General features: G+C 37.1%; 1 long non-coding RNA gene across 1 annotated transcript in view; it reads right to left on the bottom strand.

Annotated features, from left to right (window-relative positions):
- Positions 1-1212: 1212 nt before the first annotated feature.
- LOC139176703 (uncharacterized) overlaps positions 1213-27168 on the bottom strand; it is a 70180-nt gene continuing 44224 nt past the window's right edge. Inside the window, exon 2 of the long non-coding RNA XR_011561115.1 lies at positions 1213-2891. This is a non-coding gene — a long non-coding RNA (uncharacterized lncRNA). The remainder of the gene's footprint in view (positions 2892-27168) is intronic.

Genomic DNA, 27168 nt, shown 5'->3' with positions numbered 1-27168 from the left:
TCATCAAAACAGAAAATTAATAAGGAAACACAAGTCTTAAATGATACATTACATTAGATGGACCTCATTAATATCTTCAGGACATTCCATCCAAATGCAGAAGAATACACCTTCTTCTCAAGTACACATGGAATATTCTCCAGGTCACAAATTAAACCTCACAACATCTTGGGTCACAAATCAAACAGCAAATTTAAGAAAATTGAAATCATATCAAGCATCTTCTCCAACCACACTATGAGACTAGATATCAATTACAAGAAAAAACCTGTAAGAAAAACAAACACATGGAGATTAAACAACCTGTTTCTAAATAACCAACAGGTTACTGAAGAAATCAAAAGGGAAATAAAAAAATTTCTAGAAAGAAATGACAATTAAAACACAACAACTCAAAACTTATGGCATGCAGCAAAAGCAATCCTAAGAGGGAAGTTTCTAGCAATATAATCCTACCTCAGGAAATAAGAAAAACATTGAATAGACAACCTAACTTTACTTATAAAACAACTGGAAAAAGAGTTAAAAAAAAAAACAAAATTAGTAGAAGGAAAGAAATCATAAAGATCAAAGAAGAAATAAATGAAAAAGAAAGAAACAATAGTAAAGATTAATAAAACTAAAAGCTGTTTCTTTGAGAAGGTAAACAAAATTGACAAAACTATGGTCAGACTCATCAGGAAAAAAAGAGAAGAGAATCAAAATTAGATATGAAAAAGGAGAGGTTACAATAGACAATGCAGAAATACAAAGGATTATAAGAGAATATTATGAAAAACTATATGGCAATAAAATGGATATCCTGGAAGAAATGGACAGATTCTTAGAAAAGTTCATTCTTCCAAGACTGAACCAGGAAGAAATAGAAATTATAACAACCCAATCACAAACACGGAAATTGAAGCTGTGATCAAAAATCTCCCCCAAAACAAAAGCCCAGGACCAGATGGCTTCACAGGAGAATTCTACCAAACATTTAAAGAGCTAATGCCCATTCTTCTAAAACTCTTTCAAAAAATTGCAGAGGAAGGAACACTTCCAAACTCATTCCACAAGGCCACCATCACCCTGATACCAAAACCAGACAAAGACAAACACACACAAAAAAGAAAATATCAATGATATTTTACAGGCCAATATCAATGATGAACGTAGATGCAAAAATCCTCAAAAAAATTTTAGCAAACAGAATTCAGCACCACATCAAAAAGCTCATACATCATGATCAAGTTGGGTTTATTCCAGGAATGCAAGATTTCTTCAATATATGCATATCAATCAATGTGATACCCCATAATAACAATTTGAAAGATAAAAACGATATGATAATCATAACAGATGCAGAAAAAGCCTTTGACAAAATTCAGCAACTATTTATGATTAAAACTCTTCAAAAATGAGCATAGAAGGAACCAACCCCAACATCAGTTCATTTCAATTCAGTTCAATCACTCAGTCGTGTCTGACTCTTCGTGACCCCATGGACTGCAGCAGGCCAGGCCTCCCTGTCCATCACCAGCTCACTAGGTTTACTCAAACTCATATCCATTGAGACAGTGATGCCATCTAACCATCTCATTATCTGTCATCCACTTCTCCTCATACCTTCAATCTTTCCCAGCATCAGGTCTTTTCCAATGAGTCAGTTTTTCACATCAGATGGCCAAAGTATTGAAGTTTCAGCTTCAGCATCACTCCTTTCAATGAATATTCAGGACTGACTTCCTTTAGGATGGACTGGTTGGATCTTCTCACTGTCCAAGGGACTCTCAAGAGTCTTCTACTCTTTTGAACACTGCAGTTCAAAAGCATCAATTCTTCAGTGCTCAGCTTTCTTTATAGTCCAACTCTCACATCCATACATGACTACTGGGAAAACCATAGCCTTGACTAAATGGACCATTGTTGGCAAAGTAATGTCTCTGCTTTTTAATATTCTGTCTAGGTAGGTCATAACTATTCTTCTAAGGAGCAAGCATCTTTTAATTTCATGATTGCAGTCACCGTCTGCAATGATTTTACAGCCCAAGAGAATAAAGTTTCTCACTCTTTCCATTGTTTCCCCATCTATTTCCCATGAAGTGATGGGACCGGATGCCATGATCTTAGTTTTCTGAATGTTGAGCTTTAAGCCAACTTTTTCACTCTCCTCTTTCACGTTCATCAAGAAGCTATTTAGTTCTTCTTCGCTTTCTGCCATAAGGGTGGTGTCATCTGCATATCTTAGGTCATTGATATTTCTCCTGGGAATTTTGATTCCAGCTTGTGCTTCATCCAGTCCAGCATTTCTCATGATGTACTCTGCATATAAGTTAAATAAGCAGGGTGACAATATACAGCCTTGATGTATTCCTTTCCCGATTTGGAACCAGACTGTTGTTCTATGTCCAGTTCTAACTGTTGCTTCTTGACCTGCATATAGATTTCTCATGATGCAGGTCAGGTGGTCTGGTATTCCCATCTCTTTCAGAATTTTCCACAGCTTATTGTGATCCACACAGTCAAAGGTTTTGGCATTGTCAATAAAGCAGAAGTAGGTGTTTTTTTTGAGCTCTCTTGCTTTCTCGATGATCCAATGGATGTTGACAATTTGATTTCCTGTTCCTCTGCCTTTTCTAAATCCAGCTGGAACATATGAAAGTTCACAGTTCATGTACTGTTGATGCCTGGCTGGAAGAATTTTGAGCATTACTTTGCTAGTGTGTGAGATGAGTGCTATTGTGCAGTAGTTTGAGCATTCCTTGGCATTGCCTTTTTTTGGGACTGGACTGAAAACTGACCTTTTCCAGTCCTGTGTCCACTGTTTAGTTTTCCAAATTTTCTGACATATTGAGTGCAGCACTTTCACAGCATCATCTTTTAGGATTTGAATTCCGACCAAACGTGGTCCCCTGCAGAAGGGAATGGGAAACCACTTCAGTATTCTTGCCTTAAGAACCCCATGAACCACATGAAGAGGTAAAAAGATAGGACACTGAAAGATGAACTCCCCAGGTCAGTAGGTGCCCAATATGCTACCGGAGATCAGTGGAGAAATAACTCCAGAAAGAATAAAGAGACGGAGCCAAAGCAAAAACAACACCCAGTTTTGGATGTGATTGGTGTTGTAAGTAAAGTCTGATGCTATAAAGAGCAATATTACATAGGAACCTGGGATGTTAGGTCCATGAATCAAGGCAAATTGGAAGTGGTCAAACAGGAGATGGCAAGAATGAACATCAACATTTTAGGAATTAGCAAACTAAAATGGACTGGAATGGGCTAATTTAACTCAGATGGCCATTATATCTACTACTGTAGGCAGGAATCCCTTAGAAGAAATGGAGTAGCCATCATCGTCAACAGAAGAGTCTGAAATGCAGTACTTCGATCCAATCTCAAAAATGACAGAATGATCTCTGTTTGTTTCCAAGGCAACCCATTCAATATCACAGTAATCCAAGTCTATGCCCCAACCACTAATGCTGAAGAAGCTGAAATTTAACAGTTCTGTGAAGACCTACAAGACCTTCTAGAACTCATACCCCCAAAAGATGTCCTTTTCATTATAGGAGACTCTAATGCAAAAGTAGGAAGTCAAGAAATACCAGAGTAATGGGAAAATTTGGCCTTGGAGTAACTCAACATAGTAAAGGCCATTTATGATAAGCCTACAGCAAACATTATTCTCAGTGGTGAAACTAAAAGCATCCCCCCTAAGATCAGGAAGAAGACAAGGATATCCACTTTTGTCACTATTATTCAACATAGTTCTGGAAGTCCTAGCTACAGCCAAGAAAAATAAATAAAAGGAATCCAATTTGGAAAAGAAGAAGTAAATCTCTCACTGTTTGCAGATGACATGATACTGTACATAGAAAAACCCTAAAGATAGGACCAGAAATTACTAGAGCCTATCAGTGAATTTATCAAAGTTGCAGGATACAAAATCAATACACAGAAATCACTTGCATTTCTATATACCAACAATGAAATATCAGAAAGAGAAATTAAGGAAGCAATCTCATTCACCATTGCAACAAAAAGAATTAAATATCTGGGAATAAACTTACCTAAGGAGACAAAAGAACTGTACACAGAAAATTATAAGACATTAGTGAAAGAAGTCATCTCATAAAAAGATGGAGAGATATTCCATGTTCATGGGTAGGAAGAATCATTATTGTGAAAATGACTATACTACCAAATGTAATCTACAGATTCAATGTGATCCCTATTAAATTACCAATGGCATTTTTTCACAGAACTAGAACAAAAAATTTCACAGTTCATTTGGAGACACAAAAGACCATGAATAGCGAAAGCAGTCTTAAGAAAGAAGAATGGAACTGGAGAAATCAAACTTCCTGACCTCAGATTATACTACAAAGCTACAGTTATCAAGACAGTATGGTACTGGCACAAAAACAGAAATATAGACCAATGGAACAAGACATAAAGCCCAGAAATAAACCCGTGCACCTATGGCTACCTTATTTTTGACAAAGGAAGTATGAATATACAATGGGTCAAAGACAGCCTTTTCATTAAATGGTGCTAAGAAAATTGGACAGCTACATGTAAAAGAATTAAATTAGAACACTTTCTAATACCATACACAAAAATAAACTCAAAGTGGATTAAAGACCTAAATGTAAGACCAGAAGCTGTAAAACTTAGAGGAAAACATAGGCAGAACATTTGATGACATAAATCAAATCAAGATCCTCTATGATCCTCCTCCTAGAGTAATGGAAATAAAAACAAAAGTAAACAAGTCGGACATTAAACTTGGGAGAGGGTGGGAAGATTTGGGAGAATGGCATTGAAACATGTAAAATATCATGTATGAAACGAGATGCCAGTCCAGGTTCGATGCACGATACTGGATGCTTGGGGCTAGTGCACTGGGACGACCCAGAGGGATGGTATGGGGAGGGAGGAGGGAGGAGGGTTCAGGATGGGGAGCACATGTATATCTGTGGTGGATTCATTTGGATATTTGGCAAAACTAATACAATTATGTAAAGTTTAAAAAAAAAACAAAAAACCATAAAAGAGGCCATCTAGAAATAAAAAATAAAAAAAAAAAAAGCTTTTGCACAGCAAAGGAAACTATAAGCAAGGTGAAAATACCACCCTCAGAATGGGAGAAAATAAGAGCAAATGAAACAACTGACAAAGGATTAATTTCCAAAATATACAAGCAGCTCATACGACTCAATGCTAGAAAAACAAAGAAACCAATCAAAAAGTGTAAAAGACCTAAAAGACCCATCAAAAGGGTAAAAGACCTAAAAAGACATTTCTCCAAAGAAGATATACAGATGGTTAACAAACACATGAAAAGATGCTCAACATTACATTATTAGAGAAATACAAATCAAAACCACAATGAGATATCACCTCACACTGGTCAGAATGGCTATCCTCAAAAAGTCTACAAACAATAAATGCTGCAGACGGTATGGAGCAAAGGGAATGCTCTTGCACTGTTGGTGGGAATGTAAATTGATAGAGCCACTATGGAAGAGGGTATGGAGATTCCTTTAAAAAATAGGAATAAAACCACCATATGACCCAGCAATCCCACTTCTAGGCAAATATCCTAAGGAAACCAAAATTGAAAAAGATACATGTATCCTGTTGTTCATTGCAGCACTATTTACAATAGCTAGAACATGGAAGCAACCTAGATGTCCATCAATAGATGAATGGATAAAGAAGTTGTGGTACATATACACAATTGAATATTACTCAGCCATAAAGAGGAACACATTTGAGTCAGTTCTGATGAGGTGGATGAACCTAGAACCTATTATACACAGTGAAGTGAGCCAGAAAGAGAAAGATAAATATTGTGTTCTAACACACATGTACAGAATCTAAAAAATGGCACTGAAGAATTTATTTACAGGGAAGCAGTGGAGAAACAGACATAAAGAATAGACTTATGGACATGGGGAGAGGGGAGAAGAGAGTGAGATGTATGGAAAAAGTAACACGTAAACTTACGCTACCATATGTAAAATAGATAGCCAACAGGAATTTGCTATATGGCTCAGGAAACTTAAACAGGGGCTCTGTAACAACCGAGAGGGTTGGGATGAAGAGGGAGGTGGGAGAGAGGTTCAAAAAGGAGGGGACATATGTATACTTATGGCTGATTCATGTTGAGGTTTGACAGAAAATTCTGTAAAGCAAGTATTCTTCTGTAAAGCATTTATCCCTCAATTTAAAAAAAAAAAGGGAAAAAAAGACCAACTATAGAAAAATCAAAAGATTTGAATAAGCACTTCACAAAGGAGGAAATATGTAACCACAGAAGATATACAACATCATGTACCTTCAGTAGAAATAAGAGGACACCATGAGATGTCTATATACCTGTACCAGACTGGCACAGAGTGTTGTCAAGTATGTAGATCAAAAGAACTCACAAGTACATTTGGCAGCATGACTTGGTATAACCTTGGAAAAGAGTTTAGTAAACTTGGGTCCTATTTTTTGATCTAGCAATTCAACGTATGAGGATCTGTCATAGACAGATACGTGTACATTAGGTTCAGTTGAGTTCGGTCACTCAGTCATGTCATCCAACCATGTCATCCTCTGTCATCCCCTTCTCCTACTGCCCTCAATCTTTCCCAGCATCAGATCAGATGAGATCAGTCACTCAGTCATGTCTGACTCTTTGGGACCCCATGCATCGCAGCATGCCAGGCCTCCCTGTCCATCACCAACTCCCAGAGTTCACTCAGACTCACGTCCATTGAGTCAGTGATGCCATCCAGCCATATCATCCTCTGTCATCCCCTTCTCCTCCTGCCCCCAATCCTTCCCAGCATCATAGTCTTTTCCAATGAGTCAACTCTTCACATGAGGTGGCCAAAGTATTGGAGTTATAGCTTTGGCATCATTCCTTCCAAAGAAATCCCAGGCTGATCTCCTTCAGAATGGACTGGTTGGATCTCCTTGCAGTCCAAGGGACTCTCAAGAGTCTTCTCCAACACCACAGTTCAAAAGCATCAGGGTCTTTTAAAATGAGTCAGCTCTTCGCATCAGGTGGCAAAGTACTGGAGTTTCAGCTTCAACATCAGTCCTTCCAATGAACACCCAGGACTGATCTCCTTTAGGATGGACAGGTTGGATTTCCTTGCGGTCCAAGGGACTCTCAAGAGTCTTCTCCAACACCATAGTTCAAAAGCATCAATTCTTCGGTGCTCAGCCTTCTTCACAGTCCAACTCTCACATCCATACATGATCACTGGAAAAACCATAGCCTTGACTAGATGGACCTTTCTGGTAAAGTAATGTCTCTGCTTTTTAATATGTTGTCTAGGTTGGTCATAACATTCCTCCCAAGGAGTAAGTGTCTTTTAATTTCCTGGCTGCAATCACCATCTGCAGTGATTTTGGAGCCCAGAAAAATAAAGTCAGCCACTGTTTCCACTATTTCCCCATCTATTTGCCATGAAGTGATGGGACCAGATGCCATGATCTTAGTTTTCTGAATGTTGAGCTTTAAGTCAACTTTTTCACTCTCCTCTTTCATCTTCATCAAGAGGCTCTTTAGTTCTTCTTCATTTTCTGCCATAAGGGTGGTGTCATCTGAATATCTGAGGTTATTGATATTTCTCCCAGCATTCTTGATTCCAGCTTGTGCCTCCTCCAGCCCAGCATTTCTCATGATGTACTCTGCATATAAGTTAAATAAGCAGGGTGACAACATACAGCCTTGACATACTCCTTTTCCTATTTGGAACTAGTCTATTGTTTCATGTCTAGTTCTAACTGTTGCTTCCTGGCCTGCATATAGGTTTCTCAAGAGGCAGGTCAGGTGGTCTGCTATTCCCATCTCTTTCAGAATTTTCCACAGTTTATTGTGATCCACACAGTTAAAGGCTTTGGCATAGTCAATAAAGCAGAAATAGATGTTTTTTCTGGAACTCTCTTGCTTTTGCAATGATACAGCAGATGTTGGCAATTTGATCTCTTGTTCCTCTGCCTTTTCTAAAACTAGCTTGAATATCTGGAAGTTCATGGTTCATGTATTGCTGAAGCCTGGCTTGGAGAATTTTAAGCATTACATTAGGTGGTACTGATTAAAAATCTAAATACTCCAATAAACATGCAGATTCTATTCACTGAGGTTGTACACAAAAGTAGTATGTATAGTAATGTATAGTAGAATAATATAATATGCATAGTAGGATACAGGTATTTTAAAAGTCCTATCTATTTCTAAATGTGAAATTAAGATGAAGAAAATAATCAACCATGAAATTGCTTATTGTTCAAAAAGATGCACCAAACATTAAGTAGATATAGTTTTGTATGGACATTTAATAGAACGTCTTCCCTGGTGGCTCAGATGGTAAAGCGTCTGCCTGCAATGCGGGAGACCGGGGTTCGATCCCTGGGTTGGGAAGATCTCCTGGAGAAGGAAATGGCACCCCACTCCAGTACTCTTGACTGGAGAATCCCACAGACGGAGGAGCCAGGTGGGCTACAGTCCATGGGGTCGCCAAGAGTCCAACACGACTGAGCAACTTCACTTTCACTTTTCTACATGCCTAAGATTCTGTTCCATTTCTTCAATTTATGATCACATGGACCAAGTGATGTAGGCTATGTCTTGTTCACTCTCATAAAGTGAGAGATGAGTGTTATTTGTAGCTTCTAATGTCACAATCACAAGCAATATGCTTAGAATAGTGGTACACAATAGCTCCTGACATTTCTTTAACAGAATTACAAGCTGAAGAGACCTTAGTGTACTAAGTCCTAAAACAAAACACTCAATATAAATACGAATATGAGTACTTTTAGACACACAAAGGTACAAGTTCTTTGTAATGACTTGGGGACACATTTTAGAACTTAACCACGAAGACAATCTTCTGTACTAATTTCTGAAAGATTCGCTATGGAATCTAAAGTCCAATATAATTAACTGCATTCTGTACCAGCATGAAGGACATCTATTCAGGTCCACCTTCTGTATTTTAAATAGAATGATTTTCCAGGTTTAATAACCCTCTCAGTAGGTTAGGTTAAAGATGATAACTTGCCTCTTAAAAATTCAAGTTAAGGATGATAGAGAAACTGGTTGAGATTCCGTGTAGCTAGAAAATACCTCATGTGTGTGTGTAAAGAGTGCAGGGCCAAGAGTTAATGAAACAGTGTGAGTCTGTTTCAAATTATTCATAAAAGATTTATTGCTATTATTGATACTTTAATAATGTTTTGGAGAGAACATGTTTTTGTTGTTGACACTGGGTCACTTGTTACGGTATGCAGGCAAGTTTTTTGATTTATGCCTCTAATTTCAATATTCAGTTATAAATATATATCATTTATTTGCTAATAAAATGAAGTTACATGGATAGTGATAATATGCTCTGATGCATGAAGTTATTATGCTGCTATATGTATATGTTTATGTTTTGTGTACTTATATTTTGTGGATATAGTTAATAGCTTTGAAGACTTCATAAAAAAGATAAAAACTAAAGCATATTAACAGCATATGTGGGAAAATAAGACACTGGAAGATTAAACTGTCATAAAACAAAGAAAATACCATAAAACAAAAATACCAAGAACTGTATGATTATAATTTAAAAAAATTTTTCCAAAAGAAGAAATTTTTCTTTAGTTCAATGATTACTTTAAATATTTAGAGCAAGTGCTTCATAAATTCTGACTGCAAGTTTTATTTCCTCGTCTGTAATATGAAATCAGGAGGGCCTAGAGGAGCTATCCCACGTTGAAGGTCAGGAAGGGTGGCGGTGAGCAGATACCCCTCATCTAAGGTAAGGAGCAGCAGCTGTGCTTTGCTGGAGCAGCCGTGAAGAGATACCCCACGCCCAAGGTAAGAGAAACCCAAGTAAGATGGTAGGTGTTGCAAGAGGGCATCAGAGGACAGACACACTGAAACCATACTCACAGAAAACTAGTCAATCTAATCACACTAGGACCACAGCCTTGTCTAACTCAATAAAACTAAGCCATGCCCGAGGGGCAACCCAAGACGGGCGGGTCATGGTGGAGAGATCTGACAGAATGTGGTCCACTGGAGAAGGGAATGGCAAACCACTTCGGTATTCTTGCCTTGAGAACCCCATGAACAGTATGAAAAGGCAAAATGATAGGATACTGAAAGAGGAACTCCCCAGGTCAGTAGGTGCCCTATATGCTACTGGAGATCAGTGGAGAAAGAACTCCAGAAAGAATGAAGGGATGGAGCCAAAGCAAAAACAATACCCAGCTGTGGATGTGACTGGTGATAGACGCAAGGTCCGATGCTGTAAAGAGCAATATTGCATAGGAACCTGGAATGTCAGGTCCATGAATCAAGGCAAATTGGAAGTGGTCAAACAAGAGATGGCAAGAGTGAATATAGACATTCTAGGAATCAGTGAACTGAAATGGACTGGAATGGGTGAATTTAACTCAGATGACCATTATATCTACTACTGCAGGCAGGAATCCCTCAGAAGAAATGGAGTAGCCATCATGGTCAACAAAAGAGTCTGAAATGCAGTACTTGGATGCAATCTCAAAAACGACAGAATGATCTCTGTTCATTTCCAAGGCAAACCATTCAATATCACAGTAATCCAAGTCTATGCTCCAACCAGTAACACTGAAGAAGCTGAAGCTGAACAGTTCTATGAGGACCTTCAAGACCTTTTAGAACTAACACCCAAAAAAGATGTCCTTTTCATTATAGGGGACTGGAATGCAAAAGTAGGAAGTCAAGGAACACCTGGAGTAACAGGCAAATTTGGCCTTGGAATACGGAATGAAGCAGGGCAAAGACTAATAGAATTTTGCCAAGAAAATGCACTGGCCATAGCAAACACCCTCTTCCAACAACCCAAGAGAAGACTCTACACATGGACATCACCAGATGGTCAACACAAAAATCAGATTGATTATATTTTTTGCAATCAAAGATGGAGAAGCTCTATACAGTCAACAAAAACAAGACTGGGAGCTGACTGTGGCTCAGATCATGAACTTCTTATTACCAAATTCAGACTTAAATTGAAGAAAGTAGGGAAAACCACTAGACCATTCATGTATGACCTAAATCAAATCCCTTATGATTATACAGTGGAAGTGAGAAATAGATTTAAGGGCCTAGATCTGATAGATAGAGTGCCTGATCAACTATGGAATGAGGTTCGTGACATTGTACAGGAGACAGGGATCAAGACCATTCCTACAGAAAAGAAATGCAAAAAAGCAAAATGGCTGTCTGGGGAGGCCTTACAAATAGCTGTGAAAAGAAGAGAAGTGAAAAGCAAAGGAGAAAAGGAAAGATATAAGCATCTGAATGCAGAGTTCCAAAGAATAGCAAGAAGAGATAAAGCCTTCCTCAGCGATCAATGCAAAGAAATAGAGGAAAACAACAGAATGGGAAAGACTAGAGATCTCTTCAAGAAAATTAGAGATACCAAGGGAACATTTCATGCAAAGATGGGCTCGATACAGGACAGAAATGGTATGGACCTAACAGAAACAGAAGATATTAAGAAGAGATGGCAAGAATACACAGATCAGATCAGATCAGATCAGTCGCTCAGTCATGTCCGACTCTTTGCGACCCCATGAATTGCAGCATGACAGGCCTCCCTGTCCATCACCAACTCCCAGAGTTCACTCAGAATCACATCCATCGAGTCAGTGATGCCATCCAGCCATCTCATCCTCTGGCGTTCCCTTCTCCTCCTGCCCCCAATCCCTCCCAGCATCAGTCTTTTCCAATGAGTCAACCCTTCACATGAGGTGGCCAAAGTACTGGAGTTTCAGCTTTAGCATCATTCCTTCCAAAGACATCCCAGGGCTGATCTCCTTCAGAATGGACTGGTTGGATCTCCTTGCAGTCCAAGGGACTCTCAAGAGTCTTCTCCAACACCACAGTTCAAAAGCATCAATTCTTCGGTGCTCAGCTTTCTTCACAGTCCAACTCTCACATCCATACATGACCACAGGAAAAACCACAGCCTTGACTAGCCGGACCTTTGTTGGCAAAGTAATGTCTCTGCTTTTGAATATGCTATCTAGGTTGGTCATGACTTTCCTTCCAAGGAGTAAGTGTCTTTTAATTTCATGGCTGCAGTCACCATCTGTAGTGATTTTGGAGCCCAGAAAAATTAAGTCTGACACTGTTTCCACTGTTTCCCCATCTATTTCCCATGAAGTGGTGGGACCGGATGCCATGAACTTCGTTTTCTGAATGTTGAGCTTTAAGCCAACTTTTTCACTCTCCTCTTTCACTTTCATCAAGAGGCTTTTTAGTTCCTCTTCACTTTCTGCCATAAGGGTGGTGTCATCTGCATATTTGAGGGTATTGATATTTCTCCCGGCAATCTTGACTCCACAGAAGAACTGTCCAAAAAAGATCTTCATGACCCAGATAATCATGATGGTGTGATCACTGACTTAGAGCCAGACATCTTGGAATGTGAAGTCAAGTGGGCCTTAGAAAGCATCACTGCGAACAAAGCTAGTGGAGGTGATGGAATTCCAGTGGAGCTATTCCAAATCCTGAAAGATGATGCTGTGAAAGTGCTGCACTCAATATGCCAGCAAATTTGGAAAACACAGCAATGGCCACAGGACTGGAAAAGGTCAGTTTTCATTCGAGTCCCAAAGAAAGGCAATGCCAAAGAATGCTCAAACTACCGCACAATTGCATTCATCTCACATGCTAGTAAAGTAATGCTCAAAATGCTCCAAGCCAGGCTTCAGCAATACATCAACCATGAACTTCCTGATGTTCAAGCTGGTTTTAGAAAAGGGAGAGGAACCAGAGATCAAATTGCCAACATCCACTGGATCATGGAAAAAGCAAGAGAGTTCCAGAAAAACATCTTTTTCTGCTTTATTGACTATGCCAAAGCCTTTGACTGTGTGGATCACAAGAAACTGTGGGAAATTCTGAAAGAGATGGGAATACCAGGCCACCCGACCTGCCTCTTGAGAAATCTGTATGCAGGTCAGGAAGCAACAGTTAGAACTGGACATGGAACAACAGACTGGTTCCAAATAGGAAAAGAATTTTGTCAAGGCTATGTATTGTCACCCTGCTTATTTAACTTATATGCAGAGTACATCATGAGAAACTCTGGACTGGAAGAAACACAAGCTGGAATCAAGATTGCCGGGAGAAATATCAATAACCTCAGATATGAAGATGACACCACCCTTATGGCAGAAAGTGAAGAGGAACTGAAAAGCCTCTTGATGAAAGTGAAAGTAGAGAGTGAAAAAGTTGGCTTAAAACTCAACATTCAGAAAACGAAGATCATGGCATCGGGTCCCATCACTTCATGGCAAATAGATGGGGAAACAGAGGAAACAGTGTCAGACTTTATTTTTGGGGGCTCCAAAATCACTGCAGATGGTGACTGCAGCCATGAAATTAAAAGATGCTTACTCCTGGAAGGAAAGTTATGACCAACCTAGATAGCATATTCAAAGCAGAAACATTACTTTGCCAACAAAGGTCCGTCTAGTCAAGCCTATGGTTTTTCCTGTGGTCATGTATGGATGTGAGAGTTGGACTGTGAAGAAGGCTGAGCCCCGAAGAATTGATGCTTTTGAACTGTGGTGTTGGAGAAGACTCTTGAGAGTCCCTTGGACTGCAAGGAGATCCAACCAGTCCATTCTAAAGAAGGTCAGCCCTGGGATTTCTTTGGTAGGACTGATGCTAAAGCTGAAACTCTAGTTCTTTGGCCACCTCATGCGAAGAGTTGACTCATTGGAAAAGACTTTGATGCTGGGAGGAATTAGGGGCAGGAGGAGAAGGGGACGCCAGAGGATGACACGGCTGGATGTCATCACTGACTCAATGGATGTGAGTCTGAGTGAACTCCGGGAGTTGGTGATGGACAGGGAGGCCTGGCGTGCTGCGATTCATGGGGTTGCAAAGAGTCGGACATGACTGAGCGACTGAACTGAACTGAACTGAACTGATATGAAATCAAAATAATTGTTCCTTACTTATTTTATGTAATCGAATTCTACTTTTTAAAATTCTGTTATTTTTGTGTATGATATGTATGAAAAAACAACTACTGAAATTAGAGAAGTCTAGATTTTTCTTAAAAATGCCAGGCTATGAAGAAACAAAAATTATATTTAGGATGAAAATATCTATAGTATTAGGTGTGCCCTTCCCTAGGCAATCCACACACATTGTATTTTTGCAATAATATGCTTAGTAAGCATTCGAAAATAGTTTGAAAATTTTTCAGTATTTTGACAATTTTTAGAAGGATTACATATCTTACTAGGGAAACTCCATTACAAAGGAGTAGTAAAAAGTATTCAGTAGGCAGAGTTTGGGGGATGAATCTGATGTAGAATTGAATCCTGGCCTCTCCTTTTTCTAACTGAATTGGGACAAGTAACTTGACCTTTCCAAATCTCAGTTGCTTCACCTGAAAAATGAATTATACAGTAAAATATGTAAATTTTGCAGACCACTTCTTGGCCCATAGCAGGCACTTGGAAACTGGTAGTATTATTCTTGAAATTGAAGGAAAAGAATATCCTTTTGCAGTTTACAGATATATCCTTTAAAAGTACATATCAATAGATGGGTATAATAGAAAGATATTGAAATTTCTCATTAGCTAATCTGAAGCAACTTTTTTTTTCCAGAGTTAATAGATTTGGGAGAATGGCATTGAAACATGTGAAATGTCATGTATGAAACGAGATGCCAGTCTAGGTTCAATGTACGATGCTGGATGCTTGGGGCTGGTGCACTGGGACGACCCAGAGGGATGGTGTGGGGAGGGAGAAGGGAGGAGGGTTCAGGATGGGGAACACATGTATACTAATTAAATAATTTTCTATTAAAGAAAAAAAATTTAAAAAAAAGATATTTGAACATGATAGTTAATATTTTAAGAGTTGTCCATTGTCACCTAAGTAAAATTTATATTTTTAGTATTTCTATGATGGTGAAATAGGAAGTACATCTTAAAATATAAGTAAAATACAAATATGAACATATCATTCTGCATTTGTAGGAATTTTTCCAACCTCACAATAACTTCAGAAACTAGAAATTAAGATCTTTTCTTGAGAAAGTCATTGTTATTCACTTATGGAGCTAAAATACAGCCAGAATTGTGATATCTAGAAGTCAACCCTGAGAAAAACTTTCTACATTTATATTTTATGATAGCATTCTGGCTATTAGAGGAAAATATATTATTATGAAAAATATTTATCTATAAAGCTTCATACAGTGATGCAGTTTACATTAGATTTTTATGGAATAGTGCAAATACAAAGTATTCATCAAAACACCTCAGCAAGAGTTAGGCATCTGCTTGCCTAAGGGTTAGTGTTGGATGATGCAGTTATAATCTACACCAAGGCAGTGCTGGCAGATCAGGTCCCACTCCTGTGGATGGCATTATCTTTTCCTCCTTTGGGTTTCAGGGGAAATAAGAAATGAGGCAAAAGCACTTTTTAGCCTACCCCATGGACTGCAGCCTTCCAGGCTCCTCCATCCATGGGACTTTCCAGGCAGGAGTACTGGAGTGGGCTGCCATTGCCTTCTCCGATTCTGCACATATGCTATGCTATGCTAAGTCACTTCAGTTGTGTCTGACTCTGTGTGACCCCATAGACGTTAGCCTACCAGGCTCCCCCATCCCTGGGACTCTCCAGGCAAGAACACTGGAGTGGGTTGCCACCTCCTTCTCCAATGCATGAACGTGAAGAGTGAAAGTGAAGTCGCTCAGTCGTGTCCGACTGTTAGCGACCCCATGGACTGCAGCCTACCAGGCTCCTCCCTCCATGGGATTTTCCAGGCAAGAGTACTGGAGTGGGGTGCCATTGCCTTCTGTGATTGTGCACATAGTGGATCCTAATTATGTCATCCTTGACTATCATTTAGTAACCATATACATTACGAAGAACAGAGACTGAATTTTAAAAATGATTTTAAAGTGCATAGTATGTTGGTAGAAATGGATTAATCTTTATTTAACTCCTTGGAAGGAAGGTTATGACCAACCTAGATAGCATATTAAAAAGCAGAGACATTACTTTGCCAACAAAGGTCCATCTACTCAAGGCTATGGTTTTCCCAGTGGTCATGTATGGATGTGAGAGTTGGACTGTGAAGAAAGCTGAGCACCGAAGAATTGATGCTTTTGAACTGTGGTGTTGGAGAAGACTCTTGACAGTTCCTTGGACTGCAAGGAGATCCAACCAGTCCATTCTAAAGGAGATCAGTCCTGGGTGTTCACTGGAAGGACTGATGCTGAAGCTGAAACTCCAATACTTTGGCTACCTCATGCAAAGAGTTGACTCATTGGAAAAGACCATGATGCTGGGAGGGATTGAGGGCAGGAGGAGAAGGGAACGACAGAGGATGAGATGGCTGGATGGCATCACCGACTCAATGGACATGAGTTTGGGTAAACCCCAGGAGCTGGTGATGAACAAGAAGGCCTGGCGTGCTGTGATTCTTAGGGTCATAAAGAGTCGGACACGACTGAGCAACTGAACAGAACTGAAAATTGGGAATCAAACTGACAACACACAGTTTTTACAGCCACCCCCTCCCCACCCATGAACTCCATGCTTCATGGAGTTCTGTCAAAACTTACTTTGCTCTTTGATTCAGCAGCTAAGTAAATGCATTCCTTTCCCTAGACTGGTTGGAAAAGGTTTAAACGATGATCTGTCTTGAAGACCTGATCTATGCAGGAAGGGTTTATAAGTTGTTTTATGCCATATGACTTTGCTACCATAGATCAAAAATAAATTTTTTTTCAGTTTGTCTATAATACCAAGGTCAAAGCATTTCTAGTCCATTGATTTTATAACAGTAGTTCAAGGAACTATTGTATGACAAGCAAAAAAGATGCATAGGATAAAAGGGTGAATAGTACAATTGTGTAACCTGATTACCTATCGAAGTGTGAATGTAAACAAAATACAAAGCACATGCTTTTAATAATAATACTTTATGACCCTTTGCTCAAGGTTTCCTTTTCTCCCTCTAATCATTGAACAGTTATTATTGACAAATGGCAACTAAAAAAAGAAAAGCAGTTGTCTTTAACGGCTGATCTATTATATTTTTCAAACTGTTGTGGCCTTGTTTCAAGGAAGATGATTAATAGAGTCTTCTTCTTATTACTGAACCTTCTTCTTACTGAAACAAAGGGCATTTCAGAGTTGAAATAGAATGTAACAATAAGGGAAATTTAGAGATGAAATAAGATATAACAATAAATGCTTACATATTTTTCAAACATTTGTCATGTGTTATCAAATAAATATGACAAATTAAAAGCTTATTTTTCACTTTAGTCAAGTTTAAAGTTTTCTAAAGAAAAAATCAGTCATAACCAAAAATCTCCTTGTCATGAGATGGATAATAAAATTGTTTTCTTAACAGACTCTTAGGTCATTATTAGTTATCATGTGAAATTGCTAAAAATAAAGACACTCTATGTCATTAGACTATCCATTGCAATGGAATATATAGTATTCATAATTAGAGATGTATGTGGTTTTATATGTAGCACAGATTTGCTTGTAGAGTGCTTACTTTTCTTATTATATGTAAATAAAATGTATTTACATAGTATTATATGTAAATAAAAATGATAGTAATAATTGTTTTGAGTACCTTTGTCTTTATTGCATTAAGATTTTCTAACATGGTTGTTTTCTTATTTCATTCCAATTTATGTGCCTTTCTCTACTGGTTGCTTTCCCTCTGTCCTTCCCTGGGATATGTGTGCCTGCTACAGGTATTTTAACAGTGAGTCAGAAGGGCCTAAAGATCCCAATTTAATCTCCATGTTTCTAGTCTCATCTTTCATCTCCATCTTCTGGCTGACCTCTGAATCAAAAGTAAATTTTCTCTCAATTTGTCCCACCCTCTTGGCACTGACGTATATACACTACCATGTATAGAATAAATTGCTAGTGGGAAGCTGTAGTTTAGCACAGAGTTCAGCTTGGAGCTCTGGGATGACTTGGTGGGGTAGGGTGGGGAGGGGGTGGGAGGGAGGTCCAAGAGGGAGGGGATATATGCATGTATAGCTGATTCACTTTGCTGTACATCAGAAACTAACACAATATTGTAAAGCAATTATAGTCTGATTAAAAAAAAAACTTTTTCTTGCTAGTTTTTCCACTTCCACTCTGAAGGTGCTTAGGTAACAACTATTTCCATTTTGCTAAGTATTAATAATTTACCAATTCTCCCACACTATCTGTATTTCAAAGCTTTATTAAAATCTCTTGTGTCATTTCATTTTCTCTTTGTCCTTGTGGGTTTACACCTTTTTTATTTCATCACTCTCCCTTTATGAGCTTTTGAGGAGAAGTGATCATTTTTGTAGTAAATCTGCCACACTTACCTGATTTCTATTAGAACTTTGGGGCAACTAATTTAACTGCAAAACACTTCATGCTTTTCAGATCCTAAGTATTTAATAATATCTTTGAACCTGTATATAAATGTGAATTAGCAAGATTCTAGGGCTAGACTTGGAGCAGAAAGATGAAGAATGGTATGCTGTACTCCTTGCTATCAAGAGACCATTCAGTGGTATTTTAATGATCGGTCTGACCTTGTGAATACCTTACAGGCACTCAGGTCACACACTCATCTATTTACCTCCTATCTGTAGGGTATCATTGGGATAATTTCTGCCTGCTAATGAGACTGGAAAGGCATCTTCAAATAAATTAGCTGAAGATAGGGGCAATTATATTTTCAATTTAGTTTTATAAGCTAAGGAAGCCTTACTGAAAAAGCAAGTATACTTATTTTGAGTAAATCTATTTTGCTAAAAAAAAGAAAACAAAAAGAATGAGTGTACTAGCCATTTAAAGAAAGAAAAAGCGAGGCGCCTATCTTCTTGGTTGTTTGTGTGTTTCTTTACCTTTAAAGGGCAGATAAGATCAGAAGTGAAATAGAATGGCTGCTTTTGTTATGACAGTAATGAGCTAAAATGGGACTAGATAAAAAAGACTGTAGGTATGGGGTCACAGAGCGGTGAGACTTCATGAATTTATTCATTGAAATGTGGCCGTGTCCCCATAAAGTAAGATGTCATCATTACAAGTGTGGGTTGCTTTGTGGCACAGTACTGCTATCTTACTGCTATGACGGAGGCATCCAACACTGGCTTCTGTATTTAAGGAAAATAGAAAAATTATTAAAATTTCAAAGAGAAAAAGCACAGGGTCACTGCTTAGAAGGGTTAGCATTTTGCTATTTGATAACATTGTAATAACAAAAATGTATGTTTCTGAAAAAGAAATATGAAATGAGATCTTTTTTGTGGATAAAATGTTAAATTGAGTTATTCCAAGAGAAACAAATGAGATGTATGTTCTAAATCTGAAGAGAATTATGTTCAGTGGAACTTTAAGTCTGTCTGTTTCAGACAGAAATACTTCTAAAGTGACTTTTTTTGATGTCTTGAGGTATATGTTATTTTTATTAATCCATTCATTCCGTTGGCAATCTCTAGCACCTTCCGTTTCTTATTTTCTACAGTTCAACCTCATAGTTCACCAATGAAAACAGTAATTACTGCTAAAATTTTTTAAAAACAGATTGGAAATGCATGAAAATTAATTTTTATAAATACTCTAAAAACACACACACACAATACATTTGAAGTCTATTATGATGTTAAAGTGAAAGTGAAATTGTTCAGTCGTGTCCAACTCTTTGCAAATCCATGGACTGTAGCTTGCCAGGCTCCTCTGTCCATGGGATTCTCAGGGAAGAATACTGGAGTGGGTTGCCATTTCCTTCTCCAGGGGATCTTCCCGACCCAGGGATTGAACCCTGGTTTTCTGCACTGCAGGCAGATTCTTTACCATCTGAGCCATCATTATGATGTTAGAATACCCTTCTTTCTGTGGCTTTACTCTATTCCTCTGAAAAGATATTATTTAGACTTTCTCTTCTATTTTTAACTTATAATATTTCCCATGAGACAGAACTAAAGTACAAACGTGTTTTTGAAATACATAGGAACACTGTAAAAACTATATATTCTATTGTATTTCTTTAAAAATATATGTACATAATTTGTGTTATGCCTATTTAAATCATACAGGAAAGTACAGGGAATTATTTAATAAATATTTATAAACACATTTTCTTTAGGCAATCAAAGAAAAGTACAGATGTAGTCAAAGCCTACTTACTGTCATGTCCTAATATAATTCTCCTATATAACTCCACAGAAATAATCAAGAATCTGATGTTGCTTGTATTCTGGTTGACAGTACTTTAAAAGATATAGCTACTTCTTATCTTTTTCCTATTTATTTTCTATTTTAATAAATGCTATTCTTATCTTTATTACATATTTAGCTTTTTTCAGGTGTATTATATTAGTTTTATTTTTATTGGCTGGTTAGTTTTTTAACTTTCTAATAATTAATCTATTTACTTTCAATATTTATTAAAAACACATTTAAAACAAACAAACAAAAAAGAATTGCCACTTTCACCATTACTATTCAACAATGTATCAGATGTTCAACCAAAGCAATAACACAAGAAAAAGGAAATAAAAGGCATTCAAATTGGATAGTAAACTCTTTTGATTGATTGTCTTTAAATGCCCTTATCTCCTTTTAAAAGATGGCTTAACTGAGTATAGAAATATAATTTAAAATCTTTCCTTTGAGCTTTCAAAATATATTGGCCTTATTGTTACTATGAAGAAATCTGTTGTCAATCTAATTGTCCATCTAGAAATCTTTACCCTTTAAACATAGTTAATGAGTTTTCCCTTACTACAGTTTGCTAGTTTCACTAGGATGAGTCTAGGTAAGAAAAAAAAAATCTTAATGCTCAAAAATCATGATGTATTTTTCAGTAGGAAAACAGAGTTCTGGAAAATTTTTAGCTACTATCCCTTGAGTTTTACTTTTCTGCCATCTCTCCATTGTATTTTGAAGTATTTACAATTACTCTTTCTTTATTAACTCTTCAGTGTTTCTTAGATCTTTGTCTCTGCTCTTTGCTAGGTTCATTTCTCTATTGGCTCTTTCAAGTCATTGTTCTTTTTACTCTGTGGAAACTCTACTTCATTACAGAGTTAATTTTCTTTATAAATTATTTTCAATTTCAGTGACAATCTTTAAAAATATATATTTTAAATGTATGTTTTGTCTTATTTTGTTTTGCTTTTCAGGACTCAGTATCTCAGTATTAGCAGCTTCATTCCTAAGCATTTATTTTTTTGCTACTTGGAACTAAGTGTTTTGAGTATAATAAAGGTTTTTAATGTTTTCTCTTTTGTATTTTACACATCATTTTTATTTGTTCAGGTGAAGGAACAGCACTTTCAAAGTGTGAATGTATGATGCAATCTTTACTGGAAGTGTGAACAATTTTTTTTTTTTAAGATTGTATAGGGAGACATAAAAAAGGTGAAATTATGGAAAGCTTAAAAAAATTCAGTAAAATTTTCAGATTTTTCTTTATTTTGAGACAATAAACATTGTTTAATTTATTAAACACTTTGATAAACAATTGTTTACTAGTGTATCATGTACATTATGTTGTAATGCTATGAACTTCTTGACTCAGTTTTTCATAACATTTTATAAACATAATATGTTTAGAAAATTAGTGGAGACAATGATCACTGTTTGGTAAAAAGTCCTTGTGAACTGCAGACTTTCCTTGGTTACTCTCCACAGGTGACATTTCTGCTTGGAGGACACAGAACAAAGGCTCATGTATTTCTTTTAGCTGTGAAGTGACTGACTCTACTAAATGTTGTGATCAACATGTATTCTCCTTTTGCTAGAAGTACTGAGTCAATAGTTATGATTTAGAATAGATTATGAACTACTAAGTGAAGATTGCTTTTTTATTCTTCTTTCTCTATGAGTGAAACTTTGTACATGTAACATTAAATTTTGTTTCAAATCATAAATGATGATTTATTTAGTTATGCATGTAAAATTCTAGGCAATTTCAACTCCATTATAAAGTTATTTGAAAAAATACAACATTGATGAATATGATATTGTCAGGTACTCTTATCTATATATTAGAGTTTCAAGATAAAGAGCACTAAAAATATCCAGTGTCTTATTTACAGATTTTACAGCCACATAGTCAAACCATGATTTCTGGAACAATGCTCCAGCATTGTGAGAAGAATGTGGGAGAATGAGAGAAAATGTGACTTTCCTCTGTGAATCAGCTGGATCCAGACTTCAAGTAATTTAATCTTCCCTATTTTCTCACATTTTCCATTATGGTCTTTCTCAAAGAACTATTGATGTTGTCAATCTTTCCACTAAAATTGTATAAGAAAGACTTGCTTTTCTTAATCAACTGGGGGTGGGGGGAATAAGAATCTTTGCTTTTATCACACATGGAAGCATTTACTGTTCAGCTAGCTGACACTGAGAGGTCGATTTCTCAAAAGATTTAGTCAAATGCTCCCAGAATGAGAACTCTTGTACACCAGCATGCAAGAAAGGAGGATACTTGATACTACATTAGTGTTCTTTTGATTTTTATTACTCCCACTCAAAAATAACTCACAGAATTTGAAAATCCACTAGAAACTCATTCAAAGGGATACTTGAAGATGAATTCACAAGGAAGGCAAAAGCTTCTGCATGAAGTAAAAAGAGAAACATATTCTTTGTTATGTTTTCTGACAGAATGATTCAAATCCAGGGTAAGAATGACCAAATGGGAATTGTTTTTGGTGGCAAATTAATTAAAGTCACTTCTAATAGTTCACTTTCATGATACACTTCATATATGGCTTAATTGGCCTATAACAGTTTCTTTCTGGAAAATTTTTTTCTGAGGCATTCTGGACTACATAATAAAATAGAAGTAATTATGGCTACGTTTTAAAATGAGCTCTCTTTAGACAAAGCTTTCCACATGAAGATTACTCAGTAAAGTGACATCTGTTTCAGATAGAGGTCTTTAAGCATCAGTCCTCAACAGCTACATGGATAATAAGCAAACTCAAAGACCTCCAGGGTTTCTGATTGCCTGCCACAACTGGCTTCAGGCAAAATGACTGTTCTTCATATTTTGCAGAACGCATTCTATTTAGCTAAAAGTCAAATGCTACTGAAAATCAGTTTCAATTGGGATACCCATCCAATGTTATAAAAAGGGAAAGGATCTTTTCAATCAGAATAAATGTTTCTCAAATATCTAAAGTCATCCAAAATAAAGATTTGTTCTGAGCCAGTTGCCCACACTGTTGGTGGATGGTGGATGGTTATCACTGTGCTTGCTTCTCAGTTTGTATACTTCAAAGCAACCAGAGGACTGGACTCCTGGGATTTTTAAATGATGCCATACAACATGGATAGAAGTTCCTTAAGGTCAAAGGAACTGTTTTGTTTACATGCTCAGTGTCTTTTTAAGTGTTCTACACTAAAGTGAATGAATTATAATTACCTGGCTTTCTTGAAGTACCATGTCATTTGGAAAAATTCTATAGTTCTGTTACCTATGTATGTATGTATGTGACTCTATGAATGGTAAAGGGGGGATTCTTCTTCTTATTAGATAAGCTAGTAAGATTAATCTCTTTCTTTTACAGTTTTCTTCCTCTCCCTAATGGCACTCATCACTATCTTTATCTGTCCCACTCCCATCAAGAATTCAAGCTTCATACAGGCCTAGGTTTTGTTTGTTTGATATATCCCCAGAGTCTAGACAAATTGTGCACAGCTTATAGTTGACATTCAATAAACAGTCATTGAGTAAATAAATTAGCAACCATCCCACAGTTTTGGAGGGGTTGTCAGTAGGTCAGTTGAAAGGATCCTGAGGAGCAGAGGCACAGATGCACAGGGAGACCTCAATAAGTATTAGCAGTTATCAGTGTCAGGTGTTTATGACCCTCACTTTTGCTGATAAAAGATCACTTAAGAATCTTAATCTCAAAAAGATATAAGGGGGATATATTCCACCTAATAAAAATTATAATGGAAAATATGCTCAAATGTTATTTCTTTCAGAAGGGTCCATTTATTTTTATCAAATATTTGAAGTCCTTGAAAGAAAACAATTATTGTACCATCTCAGTTACAAGCAACAAGAAGATACACAGATGGATAGCTATGCATTTTCATCCATGCAATGGCATATCTATATATCCCTATTAAAATATATATCTATATATGTCTATATGTATATATGTGTGTGTACATGTTATATGCATTTTCACCATTTATTTTAAAAATCTGATAATTTTAAATGAATCCTTAAGAGAATGAGGAATACAATACCTACCTCAACTCATAGATTTACTCTGAGAAAGCTAATATGAAATCTTACCTAGCTGATTTGCTTGCATTTTATTTTACACTCTTCCTATAACTAGTGTTCCTTTTCATTTTAATCACTAAATTTAGCAACAAGTTATTCTTTGATCTTTAGTCAATCATTTTAAGCCAACAATGAATATTTCCATTGTGTTTATTTAATCAAAATGTTTTTAAATACATTTTCACTTTGGGATAAAGTAATTTGATCTCTGGTTCCTCTGCCTTTTCTAAAACCAGCTTGAACATCTGGAAGTTCATGGTTCACATATTGTTGAAGCCTGGCTTGGAGAATTTTGAACATTATTTTACTAGCATGTGAGATGAGTGCAATTGTGTGGTAGTTAGAGCATTCTTTGGCATTGCCTTGGGATTGGAATGAAAACTGACCTTTTCCAGTCCTGTGGCCACTGGTGAGTTTTCCAAACTTGCTGGCATATTGAGTGCAGCACTTTTGCAGCATCATCTTTTAGGATTTGAAATAGCTCAACTGGAATTCCATCACCTTCACTAGCTTTATTCATAGTGATGCTTCCAAAGGCCCACTTGAGTTTGCACTGCAAGATGTCTGACTTTAGGTGAGTGATCACACCATCATGACTCTCTGGGTCATTAAGATCTTTTTTGTATAGTTCTTCTGTTGCCACCTCTTCTTAACATCTTCTGCTTTTGTTAGGTCTATACCATTTCTGTCCTTTATTGAGCCCATCTTTGCATGAAATGTTCCCTTGGTATCTCTAATTTTCTTGAAGAGATCTCTAGACTTTCCATTCTACTGTTTTCCTCTATTTCTTTGCATTGATCGCTGAGGAAGGCTTTCTTTAGTAGATGATGTCAATAGTGAGTATTGCTATTGAGCAATACTAGCACTAGCACTTTGAGATAAGACTTGCTTTGCATTTCACCTATAAAACCAATTATGTTTTGTTTTAATTTTAGCCATTCTGGAGATTGTGTAGTGATAAGTTGTTGTTCAGTCGCTAAGTCGTGTCTGACTCTTTGCAACCCCATGCACTGAAGCATGGTAGGCTTCCCTGTCCTTCTCCATCTCCTGGAGGTTGCTCATATAATGTCCATTGAGTTGGTGATGCTATCTAACCACTCATCCTCCACTGCTCCCTTCTTCTTTTGCCTTCAGCCTTTCCCAGTATCAGGGTCTTCTCCAATGAGTCAGGTGGGCAAAGTACTGAAGCTCCAGCTTCAACATCAATCCTTCCAGTGAATATTCAGAGTTGATTTTCTTTAGTATTGACTGGTTTGATCTCATTGCAATCCAAGGGACTCTCAAGAGTCTTCTCCAACACCACAGTTCAAAAGCATCAATTATTTGGCACTCAGGGCTTCTCTGGTGGCTCAGACAGTAAAGCGTCTGCCTGCAGTGCAGGAAACCTGGGTTCAGTCCCTGGGTTGGGAAGATCCCCTGGAGAAGGAAATAGCAACCCACTCCAGTACTCTTGCCTGCAAAATTCCATGGACTGAGGAGCCTGGTGGGCTACAGTCCATGGGGTCACAAAGAGTCAGACATGACTGAGCGACTTCACTTTCACTTTCACTTTCAGCCTTCTTTATGGTCTCACATCTGTATATGACTACTGGAAAAACCATAGCTTTGACTATATAGACCTTTGGTGGCAAAGTGATGTCTCTGCTTTTTAACATGCTGTCTAGGTTTGTCATAGCTTTCCTTCCAAGGAGCAAGTGTTTTTCATTTCAAGACTGCAGCCACCATCCACAGTGATTTTGGAGCTCAAGAAAATAAAATCTATCACTCTTTCTAATTTTCTCCTTTGTTTTCCATGAAGTGATGGGACTGGATGCCATGATCTTAGTTTTTTAAATGTTGAATTTTAGCCAGCTTTTTCACTCCTGTCTGTCACCCTCATCAAGGGGCTCTTTAGTTCCTCTTTGCTTCCTGACATAAGGGTGGTGTCATCTGCATATCGGAGGTTATTGGTATTTCTCCTAGCAATCTTGATTCCAGCTTGTGATTCATCCAGCCTGGCATTTTGTGTGATGTATAGTGATATATAATCATTTTATTTTCCATTTCCTGAGGAATGATGAAAATGATCATTTTCAATGATCATTCATCATTTTCACTTCTTTATTTGCTTCATGGCCATTTGTACATAATCTTTGTATACATCAGTTTATATCTTGCTTAGTTTCAATTGGTTGTCTACCTTTTTCTTATTGTTTTATAGCAGCTTTTATTATATGCTTTGATACAAATTCTGCATGAAATGTATGTTGACAAATTTCTCCCACTTTGTCTTAGCTTTAACTTTCTTAATGATGTGTTGATAAACAAAGATTATTTTTTCTTAATTGAGATATAGCTGACTTACAATATTAAATTAGTTTCAAGTGTGCAACACAGTGGCACAAAATTTTTATGGATTATACTCCATTTATAGTTATTATAAAATACTGTTTATATTCCTGTGCTATACAATAGACCCCTGTAGCTTTTGGTTTTCTGCACAGTAGTCTGTACTTCTTATTTCCCTACCCTTATCTGGCCCCTCCCACCTTCCCCGGTAACCACTTACTTGTTCTCTACATCTCTGAGTCTGCTTCTTTTTTTGTTATGTTTCATTAGTTTGTTTTCTTTTTTAGATTCAACATATAAGTGATAATATAGAGTATTTCTCTTTCTCTGTCTGACTTATTTCACTAAGTATAATACCCTTCAGGTCCATCCATGGTAAAATCTCATTCTTTTTTTTTTTAATAGCTGAGTATTATCCCATTATATGTATGTATGTATGTGTGTGTGTATATATATATATATATATATATATATATACCAGATCTTCTGCATTCTTTCAT

Source organism: Bos indicus, chromosome 17 (genome assembly GCF_029378745.1).
Source record: "Bos indicus isolate NIAB-ARS_2022 breed Sahiwal x Tharparkar chromosome 17, NIAB-ARS_B.indTharparkar_mat_pri_1.0, whole genome shotgun sequence".
Classification (NCBI taxonomy): domain Eukaryota; kingdom Metazoa; phylum Chordata; class Mammalia; order Artiodactyla; family Bovidae; genus Bos; species Bos indicus.
The sequence above is the reverse complement of the archived record's forward strand: the minus strand, read 5'-3'. Positions and strand labels throughout refer to the sequence as shown.